Here is a 6000-nt window from a genome sequence, read left to right on the forward strand (position 1 = left end):
TCCACAGTCTGTCATGGTTCATCTCCCCCTCCAATTTCCCCCAAATCCCTTCTCTCCATCTCCCCTTGTCCTCCGTGTTATTTCTTATGCTCCACAAATAAGCAAAACCCTATGATAATTGACTATCTCTGCTTGACTTATTTCACTCAGCATAATCTCTTCCAGTCCTGTCCCTGTTGATACAAAAGTTGAGTATTCTTCCTTTCTGATGGAGGCATAATACTCCATAGTGTATATGAACCACATCTTCCTTATCCATTCGTCCATTGAAGGGCATCTTGGTTCTTTCCACAGTTTGGCGACGGTGGCCATTGCTGCTATGAACATTGGGGAACAGATGGCCCTTCTGTTCACTACATCTGTATCTTTGGGGTAAATACCCAGTAGTGCAATTGCAAGGTCATAGGGAAGCTCTATTTTTAATTTCTTGAGGAATCTCCACACTGTTTTCCAAAGGAGCTGCACCAACTTGCATTCCCACCAACAGTGTAAGAGGGTTCCCCTTTCTCCACATCCGCTCCAAAACACGTTGTTTACTGTCTTATTAATTTTGGCCATTCTAACATTGCATGATTTTAACACACAGTTTAAACCATAAATTAATTCTTGCTTAGGAGTGCAGTTTGTTTATAAAAATCTGTCAAAGTATACTGCAGAGTTGGAGGGATAAAAGCACAATTCAATAAGTTTCAGTTAGTGCAAAGCCTGGGAACATTGATACAGCAGGAAGAACTGGTTTTTGAAAGATGCTGGCTCCATCCGCTTGGGCTCTGTGAACTCACTCACCTCAGCTTTTCTGACCCACCTGCTCCTGTAGTAAAGTAAGATCATGTCAGCTTCTCTGGACGGTTGTTAGAATCAGAGTTATAGCACACAGCACGGGGCCTGAGCAAGGGTAGATAGTTCATAGGTGGAGTTCTGATGAAAAAGATGATGATGATGATGATGATGATGATGATGATGGTGATTACGATGATAGTGATGAAGACGATGACGATGGTGGGAATGATAATAGGACGAGGATGATGGGGATGGTAACAGTAATGATGATAATGATGGGGATGGCAATAATGATAACTTCCCATCTACAGAGATTCTGGATCAATTGGTTTGGGATGAGGGTCAGGCAACAGTATTAATGGAAAGCTCCCCAGATGGCTAATACAGCCAGGATGGACCGCCCCTGTCCTAAACCAGCAGTCCTTAAACTTTTTAATGTCAGGACTTCTTTATACTCTTAAATATTATTAGGACCCCAGAGAAGTTTGCTTCAAAACAAAATTTTAAAATATAAAAACATACATACAAATCTTTTATTAGCCATTAGAGCAATGACATCATCATCTGTCATATAGCTTCTGTAACACTCCCCTGGACACACATTAAAAAATGAGAAGGAAAAAGGTAAATGATGCCTTGTATTGTTATAGAAACAGCTCTGACTTCATTGACCTTCTGATACTGCCTTAGACTAAACTTTGTACACCTAGCTATTGCCCTCTGCACCCCCAACATTGCGTGCGTGTGCGCACGCGCACGCACACACACACACTATCAGCTTCCATCCCTGGCATCTCCACCACACCTAGAAGAGGAATCACACCCACTGACTCTCAGTCAATACAGGAAATTCATATTCTACATAGTCTGATCAATGGAGCATTAGAAAAAGGCTGGGATGAAGCTTTACTCAGCTCTGGCTGCTTAAAACAAATGATGAAAGATTTGCAAAGTAAATGTGCAGTGTAAACAAAACTGTGAGTTCTGCATAAGCAAATAAACTGTTTTTATGTACTCTCAGACTCTATGGAAACAGACTAGACACAGCACATACTTGCTTCACCAATCACACATTACCTTCCTGACTGGCAATAACAAACCAGGCCCAGTCAGCTGACCCAGATGAGTAGCAGAGGTTGCAAACTGGCCACCCTGGGAAAGATTAGAGTCACAGACAAGTTCATCTGGCCCACAAGGTGTTATTTTAAAATACTGATTGATTCCCAACATTAAAAGCCAAGAGAGTTCACATTAAAAAAAAAAATCTGGATTTGGGCTTTTATTTTATTTTTTATTTAAATCTGGCATTACTAAGGCTTTGTTCCCACAGAGGGTTGGAGCAGGTGGTAAATGCATCTTCAGATAGTGGTTGGGTTTCTTTCTTACTGCAATCCACTTCTTTCAATTCTATCACCTGCCATGCCCACCAGGTACAGTATTTGGTGTTATATATTCTTGGAACTAATACAGCAGCCTTTGTTTTGAAATTTCATGGATCTTGAAGACCTCTCCTTTCGTATAAGCTATTTTAATAAGGTGAGACTCGCTCTATTTACACACAGGTCAGGATTACTACAATCTCTACCATCCAGAAGCTCCTCTGAGATCTGACGGGCATGAAGAAGGCCTCTGAAAAGCCAGGAGAATGAGCATTAAGTCCATTGCAACCTTCACCAGGTAAAGGCATCACACTTAACCAATTTACTTCTATTTCACACAAAATTCTTTAAGCTTCTTCCAATCAGATTTTCTAGTGCAAAGATGAAAATAATTAGGAGAAAAAATGTTCAGGTTGTGAACATAAGAAGGAATCTTTTCCCCTCCAGTGCTACTCTTCTGAAAAAAAACACAGTCCAAGGAATTTTTTCATCAAAATTAATGGTGGATATAGGAGGAAATACTCTTCCCAACTATAATGCTAAAATAATTAAGACAGCGTGATACTGGTAGAGGAATAGACACATAGATAAGTAGAACAGAATAAAGAACTCAGGGGAGCCTGGGTGGCTCAGTTGGTTAAAGCCTCTGCCTTCAGCTCAGGTCATGATCTCAGGGTCCTGGGATTGAGCCCCGCATCGGGCTCTCTGCTCAGTGGGGAGCCTGCTTCCTCCTCTCTCTCTGCCTGCCTCTCTGCCTACTTGTGATCTGTCTGTCAAATAAATAAATAAAATCTTTAGAAAAAAAAAAGAATAAAGAACTCAGAAATAGACCCACACAAATTTGTCTAATTAATTTTTGACAAATGAGTAAAGTAACTCAATGGAAGAAATATAGAGAACACTCATGAAAGAAATTGAAGAAGACACAAAAAGATGGAAGACCATTCCATGCTCTTGGATCAGAAGAATAAACGTTGTTAAAATGTCTATACTGCCTAGAGCAATCTATACTTTTAATGCCATTCCGATCAAAACTCCACTGGTATTCTTCAAAGAGCTGGAGCAAATAATCCTAAAATTTGTATGGAATCAGAAGAGACCCCGAATCGCTAAGGAAATGTTGAAAAACAAAAACAAAACTGGGGGCATCACATTACCCAATTTTAAGCTTTATTACAAAGCTGTGATCACCAAGACAGCATGGTACTGGCCTAAAAACAGACACATAGACCAGTGGAACAGAGTAGAGAGCCCAGATATGGACCCTCAACTCCATGTTCAATTAATCTTCAACAAAACAGGAAAAAATATACAGTGGAAAAAAGATAGTCTCTTCAATAAATGGTGCTGGGAAAACTGGGCAGCTATATGTAGAAGAATGAAACTCGACCATTCTCTTACACTGTACACAAAGATAAACTCAAAGTGGATAAAAGACCTCAACGTGAGACAGGAATCCATCAGAATCCTAGAGGAGAACATAGGCAGTAATCTCTTCGATATCAGCCACAGCAACTTCTTTCAAGATATGTCTCCAAAGGCAAAGGAAACAAAAGCAAAAATAAACTTTTGGGACTTTATCAAAATCAAAAGCTTCTGCACAGCAAAGGGAACAGTCAAAAAAACAAAGAGGCAACCCACAGAATGGGAGAAGATATTTGCAAATGACAGTACAGACAAAAGGTTGATATCCAGGATCTATAATGAACTCCTCAACTCAACACACACAAAACAGGCAATCATATCAAAAAATGGGCAGAAGATATGAACAGAAACTTCTCCAATGAAGACATACAAATGGCTATCAGACACATAAAAAAATGTTCATCATCACTAGCCCTCAGGGAGATTCAAATTAAAACCACATTGAGATATCACCTTACACCAGTTAGAATGGCCAAAATTAACAAGACAGGAAACAACATGTGTTGGAGGGGATGTGGAGAAAGGGGAACCCTCTTACACTGTTGATGGTAATGCAAGTTGGTGCAGCCTCTTTGGAGAGCAGTGTGGAGATTCCTCAAGAAATTAAAAATAGAACTTCCCTATGACCCTGCAATTGCACTACTGAGTATTTACCCCAAAGATACAGATGCTGTGAAAAGAAGGGCCATCTGTACCCCAATGTTCATAGCAGCAATGGCCACGGTCGCCAAACTATGGAAAGAGCCAAGATGTTCTTCAATGGACGAATGGATAAGGAAAATGTGGTCCATATACACTATGGAGTATTATGCCTCCATCAGAAAGGATGAATACCCAACTTTTGTAGCAACATGGACGGGACTGGAAGAGATTATGCTCAGTGAAATAAGTCAAGCAGAAAGAGTCAATTATCATATGGTTTCACTTATTTGTGGAGCATAACAAATATCATGGAGGACAAGGGGTGTTAGAGAGGAGAAGGGAGTTGGGGTAAATTGGAAGGGGAGGTGAATCATGAGAGACTATGGACTCTGAAAAACAACCTGAGGGGTTTGAAGTGGCGGGAGGGTGGGAGGTTGGGGTACCAGGTGGTGGGTATTATAGAGGGCAGGGATTGCATGGAGCACTGGGTGTGGTGAAAAAATAATGAATACTGTTATGCTGAAAATAAATAAATTTTAAAAATATATATATATATACCCTTTTCTTTTTTTTAGGTTATTTATTTATTTATTTGACAGTCAGAGATCACAAGCAGGCAGAGAGGCAGGCAGAGAGAGGGGGGAAGCAAAGAGCTCACTGCAGGCCTCGATCCAAGGACCCTGAGATCATGACCTGAGCTGAAGGCAGAGGCTTAACCCACTGAGCCACCCAGGTGCTCCTAAATATACCCTTTTCAATAAATGGTGCTAGACAACTATGTATCTACAGGCAAAAAATTAATCTCAACTTAAACTTCAACGATATATAAAAATTAATTCAACAATGGGCATCATATAAGACTGATAAATCACAGATCTGTACCCCTAAAACAAATAATACATTATATGTTAATTAAAAATACTTTAATGTAAAAAAATTAACACAAAATGGATCATGGACTTAAACAGAAAAAATGAAACTATAAAACTTCCAGAAAAAAAAATGGAGAAAATCTTTGGTACCTAGGACTACACAAAGAGTTCTTAGACTTGACACCAAAAACGTGATTCATAAAAGGGAAAATTGAAAGTTTAGAATCATCAAAATTAAAATGCTCAGTAAATGATCGTGTTAAAAGGATAAAAAAACAAATTACAGACTGGGAGAAGATATTTGCAAATCACATATCTGACAAAGAACTTGTATCCAGAATATACAAAGAACTCTCAAAGCTCAACATTTAAAAAACAAACCATGCAATTAGTAAATGGGCAAAAGGGGATGCCTGGGTGCCTTAGTCAGTTACTGTTGGGTTCTTGATCTCAGTTCAGGTCTTGATCTCAGGGTCATGAGTTCAAGCCCAACATTGGGCTCCACACTGGGCATGGAGACTACTAAAGAAGGAAGGGAGGAAGGAAGGAAGGAGAGGAAAAAAGAGAGGAAGGAATGAAGAAAAAAGGGCAAAAGACATGGACAGACATTTCACCATAGATAATAAGCAAGAGGCACCTGGTTGTCTCAGTCATTAGGCGTCTGCCTTCAGCTCAGGTCTTGATCCCAGGGTCCTGGAATTGAGCCCCACATCGGGCTCCCTGCTCAGTGGAGAGGCTGCTTCTCCCTCTCCTCTCGCTGCTCCCCCTGCGTGTGCTCTCTTTCCTCTCGCTGTCTCTCTCTGTCAAATATATAAATAGATAAAATCTTTTTTTAAAAGAGATAATAAGCAAATGACAAGTAAACACATGAAAATATATTCAACATCATTAGCCATTAGAAA

General features: G+C 39.9%; 1 protein-coding gene across 1 annotated transcript in view; it reads right to left on the reverse strand.

Annotated features, from left to right (window-relative positions):
* LOC116595902 (interleukin-36 gamma-like) overlaps window positions 1–5774 on the reverse strand; it is a 54793-nt gene extending 49019 nt beyond the window's left edge. Inside the window, exon 1 of the mRNA XM_032352744.1 lies at window positions 5736–5774. The gene's annotated coding sequence lies outside the window, so the exon portion shown is untranslated. The remainder of the gene's footprint in view (window positions 1–5735) is intronic.
* Window positions 5775–6000: the final 226 nt, after the last annotated feature.

Source organism: Mustela erminea, chromosome 7 (genome assembly GCF_009829155.1).
Source record: "Mustela erminea isolate mMusErm1 chromosome 7, mMusErm1.Pri, whole genome shotgun sequence".
Lineage (NCBI taxonomy): Eukaryota > Metazoa > Chordata > Mammalia > Carnivora > Mustelidae > Mustela > Mustela erminea.